Source organism: Schistocerca nitens, chromosome 1 (assembly GCF_023898315.1).
Source record: "Schistocerca nitens isolate TAMUIC-IGC-003100 chromosome 1, iqSchNite1.1, whole genome shotgun sequence".
In the NCBI taxonomy this organism is placed as follows: domain Eukaryota; kingdom Metazoa; phylum Arthropoda; class Insecta; order Orthoptera; family Acrididae; genus Schistocerca; species Schistocerca nitens.
In genome coordinates, this window is record NC_064614.1 from 531,593,131 (window position 1) to 531,618,724 (window position 25,594).

General features: G+C 43.2%; 1 non-coding gene across 1 annotated transcript; it reads left to right on the forward strand.

The window, feature by feature from the left end:
- The first annotated feature begins 1,619 nt into the window (after window positions 1–1,619).
- Trnat-ugu (transfer RNA threonine (anticodon UGU)) lies at window positions 1,620–1,693 on the forward strand. The gene has a single exon. It is a non-coding gene; the product is annotated as a tRNA-Thr (tRNA).
- The last annotated feature ends 23,901 nt before the right edge of the window (window positions 1,694–25,594 follow it).

The window sequence follows — 25,594 nt, forward strand, 5'->3', positions numbered from 1 at the left end:
CCACGAATAGTTTGTGACATATCTGGAAGACAGTAAAATACAGAGGTCGCCAGACTGTTAAACGTTCTTCTTTATTAAAAATTCAGTAAAACCGTCTCGATCGCAAAGCAGTTGACGCTCGTGTTCTTACGGATCTTGCTCCATCCACCGCAACCAACTGCGACTATGGTCTAAATTTTAGACCGAAATCGGCTACCAACCGAAATAAACATGTGTTGCTATCGAGACTGTTGAACTGAATTTTTAATTTTTTATACTGATCACTATTCATCCTCCATTGAAACAATGCTTACTAAAATTTTAAGAGTTCGTCATTATGTTATTCATGACTGTGGAAGCAATTTATAGCCAGTGGCTTGGCTTTCATCATGTGCTGTAAGAAACAGGTCCCAGGTTCTGTCTGAGCTACCATGTGGTCTTGTTGCAGCTGTATGTAATTGAGTACCGAATGTTGAGTGTTCCACGGATGTGGTATGAATGCGAGGGAACAATCCACCAGCCAAATACTGACCGTTCGTCAGAGGACATGTCCGAAAGAACAGATACCATCTTCATAGAGATAAGGCTTACCGGCCAATGATCTTCTTCAGCGCGGATGCACTCACATTGCTCAAACTCTTATTGGAATCGGTAGACTGACTGCCGCAAATAATGAGTATAGTCATCTTGGAGTTGAAGCTCTTTTTTCTGTATTTACTTTAACAATATTTATGTTTTTGGATAGGGTGCGCCTTTAGCAAAACGCAATTTTGTTTTCTAACCCAAACATGTTTCACTGCAGCTACAGCATCTTTAGTGGGCTTTCATTTCTCATCTGTTAAGATAAAGAAGGTTCTTTAGTGGTGTATACATGTAACTATTAGTTTTTTATTAGTTTTTCGTAGTTACAGATATTCGTAAAAAACACATAAATTATGAATTCGTACCTTTTCACCATATGGTGTGGTGTTTCTGATGTGTTTCTACAGTGGCTATTTTGTTCCGCAGTTTGTCATCTGCAACCGCTTACGATTTGAAATTGTTATTTCTATCCATGAAATTACTTAATTATTCACACACACACACACACACACACACACACACACAATTCACAGACACCTCTGAAAGATTCAGAACAACCGCCAGGAACACCTTCAACTGTTCCACTGTCAGCCATCTTGTTTTTAAACCTTCAACTGTTCCATTGCCCGCCTTAAAGGTGTAAGTGGTTGCAGATGACAAACTGTGCAACAAAACAGCCACTATAGAAACACAACACATCAGAAAAACCACACCATGTGGTTAAAAGGTACGAATTCAAAGTCCATGTGTTTTTTTGAAATATCTGTAATTACGATTTAAAAACTAACAGTTACATCTATACAAACAGTAAAGAACATTCTTTATCTTTAATAGATGAGAAATAAAAGCCCACTGAAGATGCTACAACTGCAGTGAAACATGTTTGGGTTAAAAAACAAAATTGTGTTTTGCTAAAGGCGGACTCTATCCAAAAACATACGTAATGAATATAGTGGGCAGGGGCACTACAAATTTTGTGCGTGGACAGTAAGTTGGAAGTGTGGGTCTCACGGGGAGCGTGCCAGAAGTAAGTTCCTGCAGTCGCACAATCCTCTGCGTCCTCGATGGCTTAGTCGGATAGAGCGTCTGCTATGTAAGCAGGAGATCCCGGGTTCGAGTTCCGGTCGGGGAACACATTTTCAACTGTCCCCGTTGATATTTATCAACGCCTGTAGCAGTTAATGGTCTGGGTTTCATTGTAATTTCATTATTTGCAAGCTTCAAGATCACCGAAACAACAGATACCATTTTCAAAAAGGTACACTATTGGTCATTCAAACTGCAACATCATGAAGGCGGCATGAAGTTTACTACACACTTGGCGATGCAAATGATACGCGCATCAGTGCAACGACACAAAGGAAGTAGGACTAATGCTATCTGCAGTCCGTATACAAGGAAAGATTAGACAGCTTTTTCTCATTCAGAAATAGCATTTCAATGTGGTTCGTAAGAAGATCATGTTATGCCTCTTTTAAAAAGCAGAAAAGACCAGCAGCACATGTCGGTACTCGGCAGCAGCGGAATAAAAAAAAAAAATGGTTCAAATGGCTCTGAGCACTATGGGACTCAACTGCTGAGGTCATTAGTCCCCTAGAACTTAGAACTAGTTAAACCTAACTAACCTAAGGACATCACAAACATCCATGCCCGAGGCAGGATTCGAACCTGCGACCGTAGCGGTCTTGCGATTCCAGACTGCAGCGCCTTTAACCGCACGGCCACTTCGGCCGGCGCAGCGGGATCGTGGTCTACCGACACAGTAGTTTATGGTTGCGCAATATTGCTGCTCTAATTGGTCGAAATCCCACAAATTCCATGTAAATATGGGATCAATGGGTTCCGGAGGGCAATAATAAACACCATGAAGGATCTGCGCCCCACGTGTCTAGCGCCCGAAAGGACATACTGTTCGATCGGCCATGCAGGATCCTACAAGTACGTCGCGTACTTTGAGTGGGGAAAGGGGCTTATTTGTAGGAAGAGAAGTTACGACACGGGCATACGATGACGTGTGGAACACCACGGACTGTTCCCTTCACACAACATCAGAAAGATACGAGTCGAGTCCGGTGCTCCCGACGACAGTACTGTACAGGGGAATGGCACCACGTCGTCTTTTGATACAAATGCGGATTCTGCGTCCGGCATCACCATTGACATGCCCCTGTGTGAATGTTCGTGACTAGATTTCTGTCGTCATCATACAGACCTACTGGTTGGGATTGCTGGTACAGAGCTTCATTCGGATACTCATACAAAGCTATGTCCTCTGGTTATCATAGGCGTTAATTTGGGCGGAAGGCTCTACACTGACATGTTACGGCTGGGACTGTCACCTAACTTAGAAGATAAATGCAAACCACGTGTTGACCATGCTGCCCTCACCTACAGCGATATTTTTGTTCTCGCCAGCACATTCTCCAGGTCTGTGACCCGCCGAAAACAACTGGTCATAGGTTCCGAGAGACTGGCTTGCCTCTACTCACCAGCCATTATGATTCATGAAACCCGGCACAGAGTTAAAACAGTATGTAACGACGTACCGTATCTGTCATCCACCTTCATTCAGACTCGATGTCAAATCAGGTTAGAACCATAATTGCTACAAGAGGTGGTGGAGTAAATTTCGCACCACGCATATCCCTAGACACTTGCAAATTTAATCATATTTTCAACCTCCCAAACTATATAAGCATAACAAGTAAATTTTCATTCTGTTTGCAATTTTAATAAGCAGCAGTATGGTTAGTCTAACAAGCGTAATCTACAAGCGTAGCCGTTTCAATGAACTACTTCGTAGATACGCGCCCCATCTACAACTATCGGGCTGTGATCCGCGTTTCAAGTAAGAACGGTTTTGTTATAGCACATGAAATATTTTATTTATGAACATGCATTTTATAGGAAACGACAATGTGAATATTATTTTATTTTTCTACATAGTCACCATGAACGTCTAAAAACTTGTTTAGTCGTGGCACCGATCTTTAGATACCATCGTTACAGAACACTGCCGCCAGCCCTTTTAAGAAGTCAGTTATAGTTGCTTTCGGCGTGTCACCATTCTGTACTCATCTTGCTCCAAGAAATTTCTTGCATTTTGGAGAAAGATGAAAAGCTGAGGGTACTTGATTAGGACCGTAGGCGGGTAGTCCATGAAAGCCCACCAAGACTTGCCCATTTGCGCCCTTGTCCTTACTGCAACGGGAGGCCATTATCGTGAGGGAATATGATGTCCTTTCAGAATAATCCCTGCCGGCGGTTTTCAATAGCAGGTTTCACACCATCCCTCAGTCTATCAAAGGATTCCTTTTCGGTCCCGGAATACCGTCTCCACGATTTTCCGTGTCGATAGTTGTTATTTGAATTTCTTGGTTTTGACCGAGAACTTGAATGATGCCACTGACTGTATTGTCGTTTAGTCTCTGCAGTGTAATAAGCAATCTGTGTTTCATCACCAGTCACACGGTGACTCTAGAACTCATCACCATTCTTATCACAACACTCCAAAAATGACAAAGAACGTGCCAGATGCTTTGTTCGGTGTTCGTCCGTCAACATTCTTGGGCCTCATCTTGCCCACATTTTTATGCGTTGGAGTTTGTCAGTAACAATTGCATAAATTACTAACCTTGAAACTTGCAAATGTTGATGAAGCTCGTCAATAGTGACGCACCCGTTTTCAGAATCTTCTCACCAGTTTCTAGTGTCAACTCTTCTGTGATGCCAGTAGGCTTCCAAGTCGATCCTAATCGTGAACATTCTTCCTTTCTTCAGTGAACAGTCGACACCACTTCCATCGTTCCCCATACGCTGCAACAATTTATCGATAAATTTCAGCAGGATAGACGTTTTCTGTGTTTAAAACAAAATGACTAAACGCATAGCACATTCAGCGGTATTATTAATTAAGATGGCGGCAAACCATGCGTCACAACTAACCAACCAACACAGACAGAGAGTTATAACACTGCCAAAGTTGTGGGGGACGGCCGAGAACAGCTGACCTTGAACCAGCATTATCTGGCTCACTGCGCGAACGGTATGCGCAGTTGATACTCAAGAACCGACTCTCTTATCCATCCCAAACGGTATACGGCCTTTCTGACAGCAGACTGACATCTTCCGGAGCCCTCCTCTGCGCCCGTACACGCCGCGGCCTGGTGCAACACCACCTCGCCTCGTGCCGTTGGCCGCCAGCTATTCCAGGCGCCATAAAAGGCGCTCTTCTCTTGGGTCCTCCTCGAGGGGGAGCAATCTTCGCAGAATTTAATTAACGTGCAAAGAGCTGACATCGTTAGTCGTGTCTCTGAGATGAACAGGAAGGGAATTTTTGTAGGTGAGCCCTACCCTGCCTCACAGGAATAAAAGCACATTCATATGAAAATACGGGCCCTCCAAGTTTGTCAGCGTGCGAGTACGAGACCATCTTCACTCCCTAGAACGCTACAGCGATTGCAGTTTTAGGGGCACTTGCTGTGGACTAATGAAGTGGGATGACAGAGAAATGGTAAGAGGAACTGTAGTGAGTTTTTGCCGGCCGGTGTGGCCGTGCTGTTCTAGGCGCTGCAGTCTGGAACCGCGTGACCGTTACGGTCGCAGGTTCGAATCCTGCCTCGGGCGTGGATGTGTGTGATGTCCTTAGGATAGTTAGGTTTAAGTAGTTCTAAGTTCTAGGGGACTGATGGCCACAGATGTTAAGTCCCATAGTGCTCAGAGCCATTTGTAGCGAGTTTTCAGCCTCATATTTACTGCATGTCTCCTGTGGTTTCGAACATTACGCCACGAGAAATTCTCGCACCATTGTCAAATACGAAAAGAAATTGTGTCATGTAGGTTATCATGAGTTAAGTAGGTAATTTCGCTTTTTTGTTTTAACTGTTTACAACTTCAAAATACTTCTTGCTCTAGTACCACACAAGACGAATGATTTACCGTAATAGTGATGAAGAAGCTGCCTCTTCTCACGGACGAGTTAATATGCCTTCGTTTTTCATTTGTAGTACATTGTTACTAAAATACGAGCAACGTTTCTACACGTAGAAACCTAATGTAAGCTGTCAACATCTTCCTACGACACCTGACAGCAGTCCATCAGTTCTGCAAAATGATTATAGTCTCATACTTTTTCGTTATGTGCTTGGTAATAGTGTATATACTTTTTACGAGTTTCCTGGTACGGACTGAAATATGCAGTATTGCTGTAGAAAGTAAAGCTTTGCTATCACGAATATGCGCATGTAGGGATCCGTATCTATCTACATCCACGAAACGGTGCATGGCGATGGGTACACTGCACCACTAGTAGTCATTCCCTTTCCCGTTCCTCTCGCAAATAGAGTGAGGAAACAATGACTATGTGCCTCCACATGAGCCCCAGTTTCTCTTAACTTGACTCCGCGGTCGTTACGCAAAATGTATGTTGATGGTAGCAGAATAATTCTGCAGTGTCGCAAATGCAGGTTCTCTACATTTTTTCTATAGAGTTTCGCGAAAACAGCGTCGTCTTCCGCCCAGGAATTCTCATTTGCGTCCAGAGAGAATTTCCGTAATCCTCGTATGCTGATTGACCTATGGTAACAAATCTGGCAGATCACCTCGGAATTGCTTCGATGTCTTTCTTTAATCCGACCTGGTGGGGATCCCCGACACACGAAAATTGTTCAAGAATTGTTTGCACTATAGATGAGTTACACTTTCCTAGGATTCTCCTAATAAACCTAAGTCGACCATCTGCCTTCTCTACTACCGACCTTATCTGCTGGTACCATTTCATATCGCCTGTCGACGTTACGCCTAGATATCTAATCGATGTGACTGCGTCAAGCACTACACCACTGATACATTACAGGACTGTTTTCCTACTCATCTGCTTTAGCTTAAATTTTTGTACATTTGGAGAAAGCTGCCATTTATTTACCAAACAGAAATGATGTCTACCTGTTACCTTCAAGAGTCACTCAACGACAACTTTTCCATTACACTACAGCGCCATCAACAAACAGTTGCTAATTTATGCTCATTTATCCGTTAGATGGTTTTTGCTTATAGTATAGAGAGCACGACTTGTTCTGTCTCAAATCCCCGAGGCACTCCTGATGATATCCTCATCTCTGATGAACACACGCCGTCCAAGACAACGCACTGGGCTCTGTTACGCAGAAAGTCCCCTAACTACTCACGTACCTGAGAAGCTATTCCATATCCACGCTCCTTCGTTAACAGTCTACGGTTGGGCACTGGGTCAAACGCTTTCCAGAAATGTAGGAAATCTGTTTATTGGCCTTCATTCATGATTTGCAGGACACTGTGCGAGGAAAGGGCGAGCTGAGTTTCGCGCGAGTGACGCTTTCTACATCCGTGCCGATTTCTGGATGGAAGCCTTTCTTTCTCAAGAAAAGTTGTTACATTCGAAATTAGAATATGTTCAAGAATCTGCAGCAAACCCACGAAGGGATACTGATGTGTAATTTTACGGGTCCATTCTTTTAAACTTTTTATATACGAGGGATCCATGCACTTTTTTCTTCTCATTCTGGACTCTGCGCTGTGCGAGAGATTCATGATTTTCCTCCGCGCCTATTGGCCTTCTTCCTTGGTGAGAGTTATCGTATGTGTATGGTTCAAATGGCTCTGAGCACTATGGGTCTTAACTTCTGAGGTCATCAGTCCCCTAGCACTCAGAACTACTTAAACCTAACTAACCTAAGGACATCACACACATCCATGCCCGAGGCAGGATTCGAACCTGCGAGATGTAGCTACTACATTTGCAATTTTGATGCAACGGTATTCTGCAAACGTGTTGGATCCATCTCCAATAGAGATAGCAAGTGACGCCTTGGGTAAACTCTGACGGAGTAGGTAATCTAACACTATCCTCATTTAACACATTAACCAGTAACTACATGTATTGTACAGTGTCTACTGGACGAACGTAAATTATTGAGTTCTTCGTGCACTTGTGCCGTTCTTCTGTAGGCAATCACATTACGAGCCGTTCAGCGGTTTTCATTATATATCCTCTGGTTTGTTACTTGGATAGGTCTGTTGCCAAATGTATTACACAGGGTGTTAAGGGCATAAATGCAGATACTGTGATCATTGGTGATAATGTGCCCACTTGAGAATGTTACTTATTTTTTTCTCTGCGTCTAACAGTCTTCCCATAAACATGTCACATAATATACTACCTATGTAGTACAGACGAACCCGCCGGCCGAAGTGGCCGTGCGGTTAAAGGCGCTGCAGTCTGGAACCGCAAGACCGCTACGGTCGCAGGTTCGAATCCTGCCTCGGGCATGGATGTTTGTGATGTCCTTAGGTTAGTTAGGTTTAACTAGTTCTAAGTTCTAGGGGACTAATGACCTCAGCAGTTGAGTCCCATAGTGCTCAGAGCCATTTGAACCATTTGAACAGACGAACCATTTTGCGTCCACGCATCCACGCCGCAACACTTGAGCTGCTGCCAAGAGATAAAGGAAGCATCCTGGCATTTACCTGGAGAATTTAGAGAAGTCACAGAAAACCTAAATATGGATGGTCAGATGTGGGTGTGAACCGTCATCGTCCCGAATGCGAGTCCGGTGTGCTAACCACTGTGGCTCCTCGCTCGGCTTGCCACAAGTACTTGGAGGTACTAATCAACCTAAAAACAAACTACTCCCAATAACTTATTACTCTGCAAATGAAGTAAATACTGTTGTAATGTTATTCAGCACACTTTCCTATCACCAACAAAAATATTTACGCCTGTACTGCTAACTCTGTGTATATAAAAATGAAACATAAGAAAAACTCTTGATATTTTAAAGTTCTCTTTTAAAGATATGGATGAAATGGCAAATACACTTTGCATCAGACTTATACATGAAACTAAGAGCAACTGTATGAGAAAAATAATCCTTAATTTTTAACGTTTTTTACAGTGTGATTGTTTTTGGTTAAGTATCATACAGAATATGTGCAATGTCCTCGACATTGAGGAAGTGGCAAGAGTCAGTGGGGCAGTGAATGGGCATTAATTTCAACAAATATCTCGATTTATTAGTTTTTTTCTACCTGTTCTTTTCTCGTGCACATCAAGTTGAGAGACTTGGTGGCGTGGAATTTGATGCTGAATCGCTGAATTCTAAGTGCTTTTGATGTTAGGTTGGTGTCAAGTAATACTTTCGATTCTGTTTTTACTTTGGTGTCGAGCTTACTATGAAAGTCGTTGTGTAGGAGGATATATCGGTGGGAAGCACCGGTGGGTTATAATTGAAGTGTAGCTACTCGGAGAGGTCCAATATCGGCTGTGATTATCGTACAGCAGCGAAAAGTGGTAGATTTTATAATGCGAATTTTCGTCACCAGGTGCAAATCGGACGTTGAGGTATAGATATGTTTCCATATGTAATAGATCTGGAACGGGACGCGGGTAGAAAAGGTCAAACAAGTGAGAAAGTCTTAATGTTGATTTTATTTGTAATTGCTGTATACAGAATTTGTTCAGCATGAGCACCAGAGACACCAACGAGGTGCTGTACAGCACTAGATTTGCACCTGGTTGCCAAAATTTGAACTAATTTTCTTTCCAGCGTAAATTGGTTCCACATTAACGCATTAGAATATCTATCAAGTTTCGCTCCCATTACAGTCCACACTAAAACTTCGTGAGTAGCTGCGCTTTAATTATAACTTTCCGTTACCCATCTGTCTGAGGAACTATGATGTCACATACCACATCACATGACGTCAGACGTCATAGCCGACGTTTCGTAAGGAATTGATAGCGCCAGAATTTCACCCGGAACAAGTCCCGCCCACTCACCTCCGGTTTTCCCGGTCTTTGTTCGGCGCCTGGGCATTGTTTCAGTTGACACAGGTGGTTTACCGCGTTTGGCTGCACTTGGAGTGAATGTTAAATTAATATCTTGCTAGGTCTTAAGTTTTGCCAGATAGTTAAAAGACAAGTGACAAAAAACGTGCACAATTGGCCTCAGCTGTGCCACGTACTTCCACAGCAAACATAAGAGAAAACAATTTAACACTGAATTCTTTAAATACGAGAACTCAGTATTCAGATGGATAGCCTATGAAGAAACATACTTCTATGTGAGAAAAAGCACCCGAAGCTAAAACAGGAAAAACCTATCCTCAAAGAATAATTTGCTCGGACAAAGAGGAACCACGGTATACTTGACTTTTGACTTTGAGAACTCAGACAGTAAAAGCGAAACAAGCACCAGTGTTCACTATAATTCCAGAGGGCATCAAAATTAGTTTGTTCTTGCTAGATCGATCCAGGTTGTTTTTGCATATTATTCACTGAATAGTTTTGCTGAAAAGTTTTAGGGGTGGAAGACGAGCTAGCACAGCATGAAGGACGTTTTACAGCAGTGAAACACTGCAGCATTTATTTCCTCCATAACTGCTCTGTGACAAACATACACAACATCATTATTATTTTTAAAAAATGGTTTGAATGACATTTATGAAATTAATAAATCTTTTGGTTAAAAATAGACAGGACAAAGAATAACGACAGATTATTTTCCTGAGACGTTTGCAACAGCATATAGGACACTAATCACACAGAAACAGCCACAATTCTTTATAACCTCGTTTATAATGCGCAGGTAAGTTAAAATTTACCCATTACCCAAGCAAATACTAACGAAATATGTCATATAAGCCGGCCGGTGTGGCCGTGGGGTTCTAGGCGCCTCAGTTTGGAGTCGCGTGACCGCTACGGTCGCAGGTTCGAATCCTGCCTCGGGCATGGATGTGTGTGATGTCCTTAGGTTAGTTAGGTTTAAGTAGTTCTAAGTTCTAGGGGACTGATGACCACAGATGTTAAGTCCCATAGTGCTCAAGAGCCATTTGAACCATTTTGTCATATAAGCAAATATCTTACTGCTTTCATTAGGCATTTCTACTTTATGGCATTCTTATATTCTTTAATTTTCGTGAGCTACTATGAGGGCCTACATAAACAAAACGACTTTTACTTATTTCTATATAACGTTGATTTTAGTCAACAAAGTTAGTCGACTGCATCCGTGGGTTTACTACCGACATGACAGATTCAAGACCATTGTTTTCGCATTGTATGTTTGCTCTGCTGTTTCCCTCAAATAAACGTATTATAATAAGTGAATTAGTTAGTGAAAATTTGTCCTTATTGCCCTCAAATAACATCACGTTATTTTTTGTTTTCTATTGCTGGCGATGCTTTCAATTCTCTATAAATATTTTTATTTGTTTAATAATGCAAATTCATATTATATTACTATTCAGAAAAACTTAAATTTCTTATCATTAGTGAATTTCATCACAGTGTAACATGTGTTGGACAGTGACGATAACAACTTTGATGTAGCTTCCAGTTTGCGGAACTGGCGGCTGTTTAGGGGAGGGCCTTACACTATGGATAGGCGTGGAGGGGGGTGAATGGGCGGGACTTGTTCCGGGTGAAATCCTAGCGCTAAGGGCACGTCGTTTCGTATCGGTAGGATCAGTTGACCTCAGAACAAGATAAAGGGAACCTGCGAACCAGTAACCGTCAATACTAACCACCGAAGCTACGTAGGTTACTGTATTGACGTGAAGACAATAAAGAGATGAGAGGTTCGAGTTAGAGGTAACCAAATGATCGTCACGCAGGGTTTTGAGGAAAGAGAAGCTCTCCACGAAAAGAAGTAATTGCTGGAGGTGGGGGGGAGGGGGCGGGGCGCAGCGCTGCGAGTAGAAGTGGCCAGGCTTCAGCAGACGGACAGCGGCGGCGCGCCGGGCATTACCCGCCTCGGCACTCAGGCGCGCTGATCCGGCGCCGCGGCGCGACACGCGGCCCGGGCCGGCCCACGGCCCAGGCCCGCCTTACCGCGGAGAGCCTCCTTGTCGGCGCGCGATTACCAGCCGCGGCACTCCAGCGCCGACACCGGCCGTCTCCGTTTCACCAGCCGGCCACGTTTAAAACTCCGCTCCCCCCTTTCCGGCTGCAGCGGTCTGTGGCGTTTCTCAGCCTCGCTGGCGGTTGGCTGACCGTACTGCCTAACCGAGTCGTTGGTTTTCCACTGCCATGCGAGGAAATTTGGAATTTATGCTCAATTTAAACGTGGTGTAATGGGTAAAAGTGCAGATATTTTTATATGTGGTACTTTAATATGTACACACGTCAGTATGTTGGTTGTTTCTTCCCTGCATCATGTCTTTCTGCAGACAAATCGTAAACATTATAACCTGATGTTTTCTGCACGGGCGTACTGCGCCACTCAGGCGAATATGCATGTCCGTATGGACTGACCGTTTTGCGACCATGTGTCCATACTTCGACACCTGACCTTGTAATGGTACTTGAATTACGTAACCATTACGGCACCTTACCTCAACCTCTCGATACCAGCAATATTCTACTGTGTTTCTGTAAAATAGTTAACATATTTCTGTGCAACATTCAGATTTGATGTCATTAATGTAGAGGTACTTCGATACATCGATATGTATATATTGCAATGATATTATTCTTATGTGTATTCTTTCTTTTGTCACTATGATCTTTGACGTACGCCCGCATCTCGTGGTCGTGCGGTAGCGTTCTCGCTTCCCACGCCCGGGTTCCCGGGTTCGATTCCCGGCGGGGTCAGGGATTTTCTCTGCCTCGTGATGGCTGGGTGTTGTGTGCTGTCCTTAGGTTAGTTAGGTTTAAGTAGTTCTAAGTTCTAGGGGACTTATGACCACAGCAGTTGAGTCCCATAGTGCTCAGAGCCCATCTTTGACGTACTTGTAACTCTGATTTTTGGGGGCGTAAGCGGTTATTAGAGTGTCAAGCCTTGGTTGTCATGATAAAAAGACGCAAATTGTAGTCAGTTTATGAAATGTGAACTTTAACAGTGAGGAAGATATTTTCAACTATGTTTTATATTGTGAAGTGATGTTTTGGAACGAGTTACGTAATATTGCAACAAAATTAATAAAAAGAAGTGTAACTTAAATTCGGAGTGCTGATTACTTTTTTACATCACCATTGTCCTAACTTGCAAAAGTTTAATCTTCAAGAATGGTTTATGAAACACATCTATAAAACTTTTGAATATCGCAGAATAACACCTAGGCCTCTTTGCATCCGAGCTTGGAATCATCACTACCTAGATTTTCGACGATTGAGCCATGAGTTCACAACGAGACCAGCGTGGGGAACACGAAAAGATGAGTGCCTAGTATATCCATTATTTCAAGAAATGACTATATTAACTGTGCTCTAATAACACCTGCCACATAATATAACGTTGTTGTTGCCCGAAAATGCAATATTTGGCAGCGTGAGCAACACTACAATCATAATTAATTTTTGACCTTTGTTGTGGTAGGGTTGTTAGAACCTGAAAATGAGAATTAATGGCTTGCTCTTGCCACAGGTACTTGGAGGTGCTAACCAACCTAAAAACACTTGTAATGGCTATAATTATTATTTTTACAAAATGCATTACACTGTGCTGTCTGTGATAATGATATTTATTCTGCTATCGGTTTCGGTCTTAAACCATCTTCAACGGCAGAAAACTTATCGCAGATTTATCACATGTCATACATGCTTTGACATACGTTACTTGCCGGCCGCGGTGGCGGAGTGGTTCTAGGCGCTTCAGTCTGGAACCGCGTGACTGCTGCGGTCGCAGGTTCGAATCCTGCCTCGGGCATGGATGTGTGTGATGTCCTTAGGTTAATTAGGTTTAAGTAGTTCTAAGTGCTTGGGGACTGATGACCTCAGATGTTAAGCCCCATAGTGGTTGGTTGGTTGGTTTGTGGGATTAAAGGGACCAGACTGCAACGGTCATCGGTCCCTAAGCCCCATAGTGCTCAGAGCCATTAGAGCCATACGTTACTTCTGAAAACATAATTGCCAATATACATGAAAAATCGTAGCAAGATAACAACGTGATCTCTCACTCACAAAAGTACAACATGTGATGTATAGCCCCGATTTATCACGTGTTATACATGCTTTGACTTACATTACTTCTGAAAACCATAATAGCATTTCTATACATCACATGTTGTCCTTCTGCGAGTGAGCCGTCGTATTGTAATCTTGCTACGATTTTTCAGTTATATTGACAATTATAGTTTTCAGAAGTAACGTAAGTCAAACCACGTATGGCATGTGATAAATCTGCTATACGTTTTCTGCCGTTGAAGATGATTTAGGACCGAAACCGGTAGCAGAATAAATATCATTATCACAGACAGCACAGTGTAATCCATTTTGTAGTAATCCATTTTGTAAAATTCGTACATGCTGTTGACGAACGTCTATAATTATTAGTCTGCAAATCAAGTAAATACTGATGTAATGCTGTTCAGTACACTGTCACTAATAGAAATACCTGCACTTACACCGATTACACCCTGTTATCGTCCGTTATCGTCCGCAGCTCGTGGTCGTGCGGTAGCGTTCTCGCCTCGTGATGACTGGGTGTTGTGTGATGTCCTTAGGTTAGTTAGGTTTAAGTAGTTCTAAGTTCTAGGGGACTGATGACCATAGATGTTAAGTCCCATAGTGCTCAGAGCCATTTGAACACCCTGTTATTAGCAAATATGTCATACCAAGCTATGCATTTCAACTATGACCTCGCAATTTGGCTTGTCACCAATCTTAAGTAACTGAAACCAGTACGTTGTCCTGGATAATGCAAGTTCATCATGGAGAACGGTACTGTCAGGAGTGTCCCAGAAAAGTCTAGGAGGACCTCTGTTGTTCTCTCTATACATAAAAGATGTGGTGGACAGGTCGAGCCGCAATCAGCCACTGTTTACCTATACTAATAATGCTGTAGTGTACTGAAAAATGTCCTTGTTGAGTGGCTGTAGTAGAATATATAATGACTTGGCAGAAATTCAATATGAAGTATAGAATGACATCTTGCTGCAAAAGTACAAAAATACAAGTTAAAGCTTACGAGTAGGGAAGACAATCATTTAATGTTCAAATATAGCATTATTGCCATGATGCTTGACTCAGGGTGAAACACATGTAAGTGCATATAATTCTATTAGAGACTGAGGACAGTGTACTGAACAACATTAAACCAGTATGTAAATAATTTGCAGACTAATAATTATAGTTAATACAAGTCTTATGGTGTCAAGTTGGATAGTAGCTCCAAGTAAGTGTGGCAAGAGCAAGGCATTATTACTTTATTTTTTCCTGTGCAGCAGCTGAGTTTTTGGATTGTGAACACTTGGATGCATAATGGTTAGCCTATACTGACAGGTGTTGTCAATTTAGTGGTGCACTTACGACCATGAAAACAACATCAGTCAGTAAATTACTTGGTGTGTTTGCAGGAAGACTAATCAACACAAGGGAAAAGAAACACCCAACACACCGATGTGTGAACATATTAAAGTGTCACATATAAAAATATCGGCACTTATTCCCCTTTGGAATGGGCAAATTACGCCCAAGGACTTTCTAGGAAAAACACTTACATAGAAGGTTGTTCAACAGTATTCACCGTTTAATTTGACACTCAGCTTACATTTATTATGACCACTCAGAAAACAAACGCTGTAATTAAAACCATTAATCAGTTAAAGAAGGTTACTTTAACCCACTAATTAGCCCAGAAATTGTTTCACCAATCTCATGACAGTGTAATGTGACTAATTAATAACTTCAAAATCAAGATTCATACGATGGTTAATTCTTAGAATAAACCTGTACATCAAAATTTCTTCCCTTCCAAAAACAGATCAGATTCATTTATCTTTTGCTTGGGCTAGTTGCAACAGACTCAATATACAGGTGGGGATCCTGGGATTATCGGACACAACAAGGTGTGTCGCCTAATGTTTAGGTGTCCCTTCATGATCGCAGGTTTGCAGACTGCGTAGCACGAACCTCTCAGTGACCCAAGCGTGGACGATTAAAGCAAACAAGATACCTCTGCACAAACAAGGACATACACCTCGGATGGTAGAATGGGAGGCAGGCGTAAGATACAAAAACTTATTACGCTAGGTACAAGGAAAAATTCGTATTAACTGCACAGAGGACTAGGTCGGACTTGAACTAGAGTATAAATATTAAATTTTCGTTTCCAAAACCTTGCACTAGCCCACTATGCACAGGACTGACACAGTTTAAGCAATCGCCCGAAATACCTGGGACTTACTGTCTTGAAACCTCAATAACACGAGTGGGCTCACAAACGTTACAATATGAATAAAATGCAATAGATCTGCTGACTACACAGTAAAGAATTGTACAGAAATCTTAAATATTTAATTTGTAATAACATGTTGTCTAGGTCACAAATTTATATCACCGAGCCCTGCAATGCTACGGAGCACGTTACACGTAAAATTTCAAAGCTTAAAAACAAGGCAAATTAAAAAAAAAAAATTAAAAATGCACATGCAACAGAAAGCAATTAATGTGCTTGGATCCAGAGTTCGGGACAATAATACCTTCGTTCTCCAAAAATATGGCTTTAGTGGACGAACGGAAGGCCCCCCAAAATCAGTTCTGGCCGTCGGCCAACGTGCAACGAGAATTCGACACGACCAATTGGAAAGTCACCACTGCATAAAGCTACCAGGCCCCACAGCCTGCGGAGTTACCACCGGGTTGCAACACGTACAGTAGCGCACACTTACTTGTAATCGGTCTCACCAGGCTCTGTGCACTCGCCTCAGTTCTCCTATGCAAATTCCCCTTCGCTTCGCTCGCCTTCAGCGCCAGAGTTACCCAGCCACACCGCGCGACACCGAACCAAATGGTTCAAATGGCTTTGAGCACTATGGGACATAACATCTGAGGTCATGAGTCCCCTAGACTTAGAACTACTTAAACCTAACTAACCGAAGGGCATCACACACATCCATGCTCGAGGCAGGATTCGAACCTGCGACCGTACCAACAGTTCGGTTACGGACTGAAGCGCCTAGAACCGCTCGGTCATAACGGACAGCAAACACCGAACCAAAGACACGCAAGCAGTGATGGTTCGACTCGAGACGAGCCGCCAAGGCTCACCCTTCACACCCTGTCTCGGAGATACGAAATAGAATGAACACGTATGCACGGTAGTAAGGAAGGCGAAAGATCGACTTTGGTTTTTTGGGATAATTCTAGGAAAGCGTAGCTCACGTGTGAAGGAGACCGCGTAGAAAACACTAATGCGATCCATTCTTGAGTACCGCTCGAGTGGTTTGGATCCTCGCCAGATTGGACTACACGAATGCATCGAAGCAATTTAGAGGTGTGCTGCCAGATTTGCTACTGGTACCTTCAACTAATTCTCGAGTATTACGGCGATGCCTTGTAAACTCAAATGGGAATCACTATAGCGAAGACAACGTTCTTTCCGACGAACACTATTGAGAAAAAACTAACAGAACCGACATTTGTGGCTGACTGCAGAACGATTCCTTTGCCGCCAATGTATATTTCTCGTAAGTAAAAGATAAGAGATATTAGAGCTCGTGCGGGGGCGTACAGACAGCCGTTTCTCCCTCCCTCCATTTGCATGTGGAACATGAAACGGAATGACTAGTAGTGGTACAAGGTGCCCTCCACCAAGTAGCGAATGGTGGTTTGCGGAACATGTTTGTAGAAGAACATTAGCAGTAAGTTTCATTGTCACTAAACACTTTAGGGGATTATACGAGGGCAGAAAAGGAAACAGACGACAAATTTATGTGAGAAACCGTTGTGCTGTTCCTAGATAATTCACAGAAAACCTAAACGGCTATGACAGGACGAAGATTAGAAATCCAGTCCTCGCCAATACAAAAGCACTGGACATCAAAAGAGCATCCCGCTGCGCACGCTGTTAAACTATTAGCAAAACTATTTACACCACCTTCGTATCTGGGAAAGTGAATGGGCTTAGATTCAAGGGGTGGAAGAGATGTCTGATGAAAGTAAGTCTAAAAAAAATGAAATGAAAATATTCTTGAATCCTACTTGGTACGCTGTCCATAATGTGGTCGAGCCGTAGCTGCTGAAGCCTATCCCTCTTTTGGATTTCGTGATTTTCCTAAATCGCTTCAGGCAAATGCCGGGATGGTTCCTTTGAAAAGGCACGGCCGACTTCCTTCCGCGTCCTTCCCTAACCCGATGAGACCGATTACCTCGCTGTCTGGTCTCCTTCCCCAAACAACTCAACTCAACCCTCTTTTGGACAGCGCCTCTTCTGAGATCGTACTCCACACTTGGAGGCGTCATGTGGCAACGTAATTCAAGTTTCAGTCTGTGTCAAAGATATTCAATCAGATTCATGTCAGCGGGTTCAGTTCGGTTGATTTATATCTCCTGGGTGAGGTGCGAGCAGTGTAATTGTTAGTTGCACCCTTGAAGCACGACCACATCGTCGGAGCGGTTACCGACAGGTTGGATGATCCTGTCCCGAAACTTCACAGCTCTCAAATTTCCGTCAGTAGTGATCAGAGGCGTTCGACATCTCTTCCCGATGCCATCCGAATAAGAAACCGGCCCATCTTCCTAGTGAACTGATGGCGCCGCATGCCTGAGGCGTCCGCCGATAACTGTGACGATCATTGGGTGCCAAACAAATCGTGCACTCACTTGTAAACAAAACTCGTTGCCACTGATCCTGGTTCCGTCCCATCTTATTCGCGCATCACAATTGCCGGGCTGCTGTGTTTTGTAATGGGCGCGTATAAGCCAAGTTTATATCGTATGGTGACTGCTGCGTACTCTCTGGGTCAACACTGGTCTGCTTGCTGCCTCGAAAATGGAAGCGCACTGTTCTCTGGGAATCCAGAGCTGTAATTCCTTGGCAGTGGTCGTCAGTGGGTGTTGGCCGTGGCCGACCACTACCAGGAAGAACTTCAGTGTTTTGTGTGTCACGGTAGCGTTTTGATGTTCGAATAAAGTTGCTGTAGTGTACGCCAATTTTGTGTTCAATGTCTCATCTCGACAACCATTCTTGCCCGGAAAAAAAGGTTTTTGCAAATCATGGAGACGATGGAAACATTTGTTAATCAGATCACTTAGCATTTGTCACCTATATTGCTCAAAGCGTCAGTACAATCTTAGAGCAGTGGAACAGAGCTTCCACGGTCGAGACAGGAATAATCAGTGGTGACTATGACTGGATAACGATGACTCCAAAAAGTCCAGAATAAGGACTCAGGAGAGCGTACGAAATGAGTCATTTTCGTATTGCGCAAATTACTCAAGACTTGCACTGAATCCAAACTTCTACTAGCTTTTATGCACAATTTTTGTTTCCAATGACGGTAAACTTTGTGGATTTTTCACAATAATGTACTCTGAACAGCCCCGTCTTAAGTTTCAAACCTGTCACAGTTTCATTAAGATCCTTTAGGCAGCAGGAATAATGGAATAGGGTTGTGGCTGACAGTTCTGTGCAGAAAAATCCTTACAGTTCCCAGGCTGTTAGAATTCTCATGCACCGCATACATTTTTCGATTCAGGTTCCAAACTGAAGCTTCTAGTGGCCTGAATCCATAAGACGAAACTGAAGATGATCCGCCCGTATGGTCCAACATTTTATTTGATTATACATTTATGTCTGTTATTATTGCATATTACTTAGATTCTACGCAAACTGTCCTTTTGCTAATTTTAATTATTGACTAGGCGCCGTTCGTGCATTTAATGCGTTTGATGTTCCTAGATTCTATATTCTATTTCAGTGGCCCTATCACATCTATGTTTACGTTTATACTCCTAAGAACCTCTTTTCCTTTACAGAATGAGGGCGAGGAATTCCGAGAAAGGTCTTAGTAGTTTATATACAGGGTGAGTCACCTAACATTACCGCTGGATATATTTCGTAAACCACATCAAATACTGACGAATCTATTCCACAGACCGAACGTGAGGAGAGGGGCTTGTGTAATTGGTTAATACAAACCATAAAAAAATGCACGGAAGTATGTTTTTTAACACAAACCTACGTTTTTTTAAATGGAACCCCGTTAGTTTTGTTAGCACATCTGAACATATAAACAAATACGTAATCAGTGCCGTTTGTTGCATTGTAAAATGTTAATTACATCCGGGGATATTGTAACCTAAAGTTGAAGCTTGAGTACCACTCCTCCGCTGTTCGATCGTGTGTATCGGAGAGCACCGAATTACGTAGGGATCCAAAGGGAACGGTGATGGACCTTAGGTACAGGAGAGACTGGAACAGCACATTACGTCCACATGCTAATACCTTTTTATTGGTCTTTTTCACTGACGCACATGTACTTTACCATGAGGGGTGAGGTACACGTACACACGTGGTTTCCGTTTTCAATTACGGAGTGGAATAGAGTGTGTACCGACATGTCAGGCCAATAGATGTTCAATGTGGTGGCCATCATTTGCTGCACACAATTGCAATCTCTGGCGTAATGAATGTCGTACACGCCGCAGTACATCTGGTGTAATGTCGCCGCAGGCTGCCACAATACGTTGTTTCATATCCTCTGGGGTTGTAGGCACATCACGATACACATTCTCCTTTAACGTACCCCACAGAAAGAAGTCCAGAGGTGTAAGATCAGGAGAACGGGCTGGCCAATTTATGCGTCCTCCACGTCCTATGAAACACCCGTCGAACATTCTGTCAAGGGTCAGCCTAGTGTTAATTGCGGAATGAGCAGGTGCACCATCATGCTGATACCACATACGTCGACGCGTTTCCAGTGGGACATTTTCGAGCAACGTTGGCAGATCATTCTGTAGAAACGCGATGTATGTTGCAGCTGTTTGGGCCCCTGCAATGAAGTGAGGACCAATTAGGTGGTCGCCAATGATTCCGCACCATACATTTACAGTCCACGGTCGGTGTCGCTCTACCTGTCTGAGCCAGCGAGGATTGTCCACGGACCAGTAATGCATGTTCCGTAGATTCACTGCCCCGTGGTTTGTGAAACCCGCTTCATCGGTAAACAGGTAGAACTGCAACGCATTCTCTGTTAATGCCCATTGACAAAATTGCACTCGATGATTAAAGTCATCACCACGTAATTGCTGATGTAGCGACACATGAAACGGGTGAAAGCGGTGACGATGCAGTATGGGCATGACACTACTTTGACTCAGTCCACCGGCTCTCGCAATGTCCCGTGTACTCATGTGTGGGTTCAAAATGGCTCTGAGCACTATGGGACTCAACATCTTAGGTCATAAGTCCCCTAGAACTTAGAACTACTTAAACCTAACTAACCTAAGGACATCACACACACCCATGCCCGAGGCAGGGTTCGAACCTGCGACCGTAGCAGTCCCGCGGTTCCGGACTGCAGCGCCAGAACCGCACGGCCACCGCGGCCGGCTCATGTGTGGGTTCATGGCAACAGCAGCTAACACACCAACTGCACCCGCTTCTCCTGTGACGGGCCTGTTACGGACCCGTTTGCGTGCTACGACCATACCTGTTGCATACAGTTGGCGGTAGATGTTCTGCAATGTGCGGCACGTTGCATGCTCTCTGTCCGGGTACCGTTCTGCATACACCCTGCAGGCTTCAGCTGCATTTCGTCGACACTCGCCATAGATGAGTATCATCTCCGCCTTTTCAGAGTTCGAATACACCATGGTCACAGTTCCTACAACACTACACTATCACAGACGTCTGGTAACACGGTGTACTACAGTTGGTCTACGTGCGGAGACGAATGCAGAATAACAATAGCAGCAAGCGCTACATGCGGACACTGCGACAGCTAGACCAAACCACAACAGTGCACTACAGCCACACTCGTAAACACGGTCGTCATCGTAAACATGTCCCTGCAGATGCTGCTCGCCGACCGTGGCCCGTGTTTGTTACAACACGCAACTGAACGTCGGAGGTTTCAAGCGTCAACTTTAGGTTACAATATCTCCGGATGTAATTAACATTTTACAATGCAACAAACGGCACTGATTACGTATTTGTTTATATGTTCAGATGTGCTAACAAAACTAACGTGGTTCCATTTAAAAAACGTAGGTTTGTGTTAAAAAACAAACTTCCGTGCATTTTTGTATGGTTTCTATTAAACAATTACACTAGCCCCTCTCCTCACGTTCGGTCTGTGGAATCGGTTCGTCAGTATTTGATGTGGTTTACGAAATATATCCAGCGGTAACGTTAGGTGACTCACCCTGTATATGCTTCATGATTCCCGCTGGTTTGATTTATGAAAGGATAAACAATGTTTTCAAATACGCACTCAACACTGATTTTAGAATTTTGTTGGCAAATCTCTTCAAAATTAGCAAGTTCGGTATTACCGTAATACGACTCTGGGACTCAAACAAATCTGCAGGCATATTCGGTGACCTCCTTTGCATACACACTATGACTTCTACCGTTCTAAGCTGGTAGTAATCGTACACACTTGAGCAGTATTTCGGTACACATCGTGTAAATATTTTACATACATCATCTTATGTACCTTCCGCCGTTCCCTCGACGTGAAACTGATTATTAATATATTCTTAGTGTGTGAACTCCGTCCCTGTATTTTCGCAGCATCTTCAGTGATGATTCTGTGTGGTCGTTTCTTCATACACGTTCCGCTATATAACTATATTTGACAGTCCAGCATTTCGTGTTATTGGCATTCATGTGCACATTTGTCTACGTAAAGACACGTTTTGAGAGGTGTGTTTTTATTGCGCACTCTATTTTATGAGGGTGTGCTGGAAAGTAATGCCTTCGAATTTTTTATGTGAAAACTCCTACAGCTTTTTAAATAGAACAAACGTTATTAACATTCTGCATCTTTATTCTTCATGTATACATATTTATTCCTCAACACAGTCACCATGGCGACGAACATATTTTTCCAACAAGATATCAATTTGTTGACAGCGTCACTGTAGAATGTTTGACTTCATTGAAAGAGCCACAAACGTACCCGTGGTTGCACTGCTTCATCACTATCAAAGTGGAGTCCTAGAAAGCGTTGTTTAAGTTTTGGAAACAAAAGTCGGATGGGATCTAGTCGGGACTGTATGGAGGATAATCGATGACAATGAAACCACGGCGTCGGATTGTTGCGGATGTTGCTGCGCTCGTATGTGATCTGGTATTGTCGTGCTGAAGGAGGGGGTGCGCCATGTGTGGACGAACTCTTCGAATTCGACACTCGATTACAGCACATTGTTTCTCACGCACCACCGTAGTTACTTTACACATGGCCACGTTACATGCTACAGTTCGGAGCCTGTAGAGGCAGAGGGCTGAAAATACGTAAACATGAAGAATGAAGATGTAGAATATTGATAACGTCTCTTTTATTTAAAAAGATTTAAGAGCTGTCGCATAAAAAATTCGGAGGTATTACTTTTTAGCACCCACTCGTTCGTCTCTTCAGTACGACCACAAACTTAAAATACTCGCAACGGAAATAAAAAATACACAGCTGTCTTCCCTGAAACCGTGTCACATCTTGCAGACGTACGCGGCAAAGTCAGTGAAACTTATGTATGACTGGATACTGTTGAAACTTCCCCTTCAAAACTTAAGAATGACTGTGCCGGTAAAACTCTTACGTTATTTGATTTTCAAACAGCTGAGAAAAACTGATCGTATTCGGACAGTTCTCTCTTTACTTATTCTGATCAACATTAAACTGACGCACAATATTTTTAGCGCAACGCAATCTGACTTTCAATAATCCCCGCAAAAGAATAGCCCTGACTAACAGTAACCTATACCTTTAATGAATCACTTAGCTCACAAAAACCTTCGTTACTCGAACTACTGCAATACAGCGAGCGCCAATACTGCCAGCTAAATAAAAGATTCGAACTACTGAAGTCACTAACTACTGATAGGCATAGTTAGGAAATGAAAGATTTTGATAGAGAACAAATAATGTATTTACCTTAATAATGTTCAAAAGTCATTACATATATAGATTCGTGACATCCAGTCCTACAAATTTCCTTTTTCTGACGGACACACGTCCAGATCGTCCGCTCTCAAAACTCTGGCATCTCTCTCCCCGCATTCACCAATGCTGGCAGCTCACCTCTTAACTGCCCAACGCTACGCGCTGTTCACATCCAACTGCCCAACACTACAATGCCGAATATTCCAACAATGAGTCCAACCAGCCACAGACTGCATACAGCGCAGTCAGCGATTTTCATACAGAGCGCTACATGGCGTCACCAACATAAAAACCTTAACAGCCTACTTACACTGTGTCTCCAGAGGCTGCCTCGCCAATTTCGTTTAGCGTCAACTACTCTTTAGACATTGTTTAAACCCTTTCTTTAGGATCTGTTGGCGGTAGTGGCAGGGGGAGAGGAAGAGGCGTTCTCAATGCTTTGAATGTAGCTGTGCGGGTATTGCGTCAGTGAGTTAGGGAAGCGTTCTTCAATGCTTCCTAGCAACGTCTTTATTTGCGGAGTTTACTTAACAGCGCTTTGATTAGTGTGACGTCCTAACACCTCTGGTGCTAAGTGAAGTGAGAGAAAAAAGTTACAGAAAAATACCTCAAAAAACAAGAGAGAATTTTACTATTTGCTGCTTCTTGTTGCGCAACATTCGAGAAAGGTGTGATGCTATCCTCCCGTTTTACTTTCATGTACGAACGTCACTAAATACGAATATCAACACGGCTCAATTCATGCTCCTTGTACGGACTGTGATTGTTCAATAACGGTCCACGATTTTCCATTAGTGGTTCATGGTGTGGGTTCCTGTAGTCATGTCCTAGTTCATGAACCACGGGCAACTATGAGTGGCCAAGTAAGTGGTCCCGACAGTTGGGATACCAGTTACTTTGGAAGAAGGCTGGGCATCTCGGACATATTCTGAGTCGTTGTCACCTTTGTGCTCATACGGCAAAGACTACCAAATCCACCGGTTAGTCCCTCAACCGTTAGGGGTAAAACCCAATGGGAATCGGGGCAAGTAAGGCTAGCAACCTGCTTCCCTGATACTTTAAATATGATGGTGGCAACAATCAGAGCAAAATGCCTCGGACCTTTGGAGGTGACGGAGTCCCACCTCTAACTGACAAACCAGGGACTCCTGAGATACGACTTGGCAAACAAATGGTAATGAGATGGGGAGCTACTCTGGGAAGAAGGTAGAGCTGGCAGAGGCTGCAAGTAAGATGGGGCTGGACGTTTCAGCTGTCAGTGACATTCGGGTAAGGGGTGAGAAAGAAGAGGAAGTGGGAGAATACAAGGTCTACCCGTCAGGAGTCAAAGCAGGAATATCACAATGGGGTGTAGGGCTTTACATCAGGAAAGAAATGGAACCCAGCGTAGTTGCAATAACGTATGTAAACGAATGACTGATGTGGATAGATTTGACAGTGTCTAGCAAGAAAATTAGGATTGTGTCAGTATATTCGCATTGTGAAGGGACAGATCAAGATAAGATGGATAGTTTTTATGAGGCACTCAGTGATGTAATTGTTAGAGTAAAGGACAAGGACAGTGTTCTGCTCATGGGTGATTTTAATGCCAGGATTGGAAATCGAACAGAAGGGTATTAAAAGGTTATGGGTAAATTTGGAGAGGATATGGAGGCCAACAGGAACGGGAAACAACTCTTGGATTTTTGTGCCAGTATGGGCTTAGTAATCACAAACTCCTTTTTTAAACATAAGAACATTCACCTGTATACTTGGGAAGGTAGGGGAACCAGATCTGTCATTGACTATATAATAACAGATAAGGAAATCAGGAAGGCTGTGAGGGACACACGTGTATTCAGGGGATTCTTTGATGACACTGATCATTATTTAATCTGCAGTGAAATTGGGGTTGTGAGGCCGAAAGTGCAGGAGGTCAGGTCCATATGTAGGAGAATGAGAGTGGAGAAACTTCAGGGTAAGGAAATCAGGCACAAGTACATAACAGCGATCTCAGAAAGGTACCAGTTAGTTGAATGTAGTCAATTAAAGTCATTGGAAAAGGAATGGACAAGGTACAGGGACACAGTACTAGAAGTGGCTAAAGAATGCCTTGGAACAGTAATGTGTAAAAGTAGGATGAAGCAAACAGCTTGGTGGAATGACACAGTCAAGACAGCCTGTAAAAGGA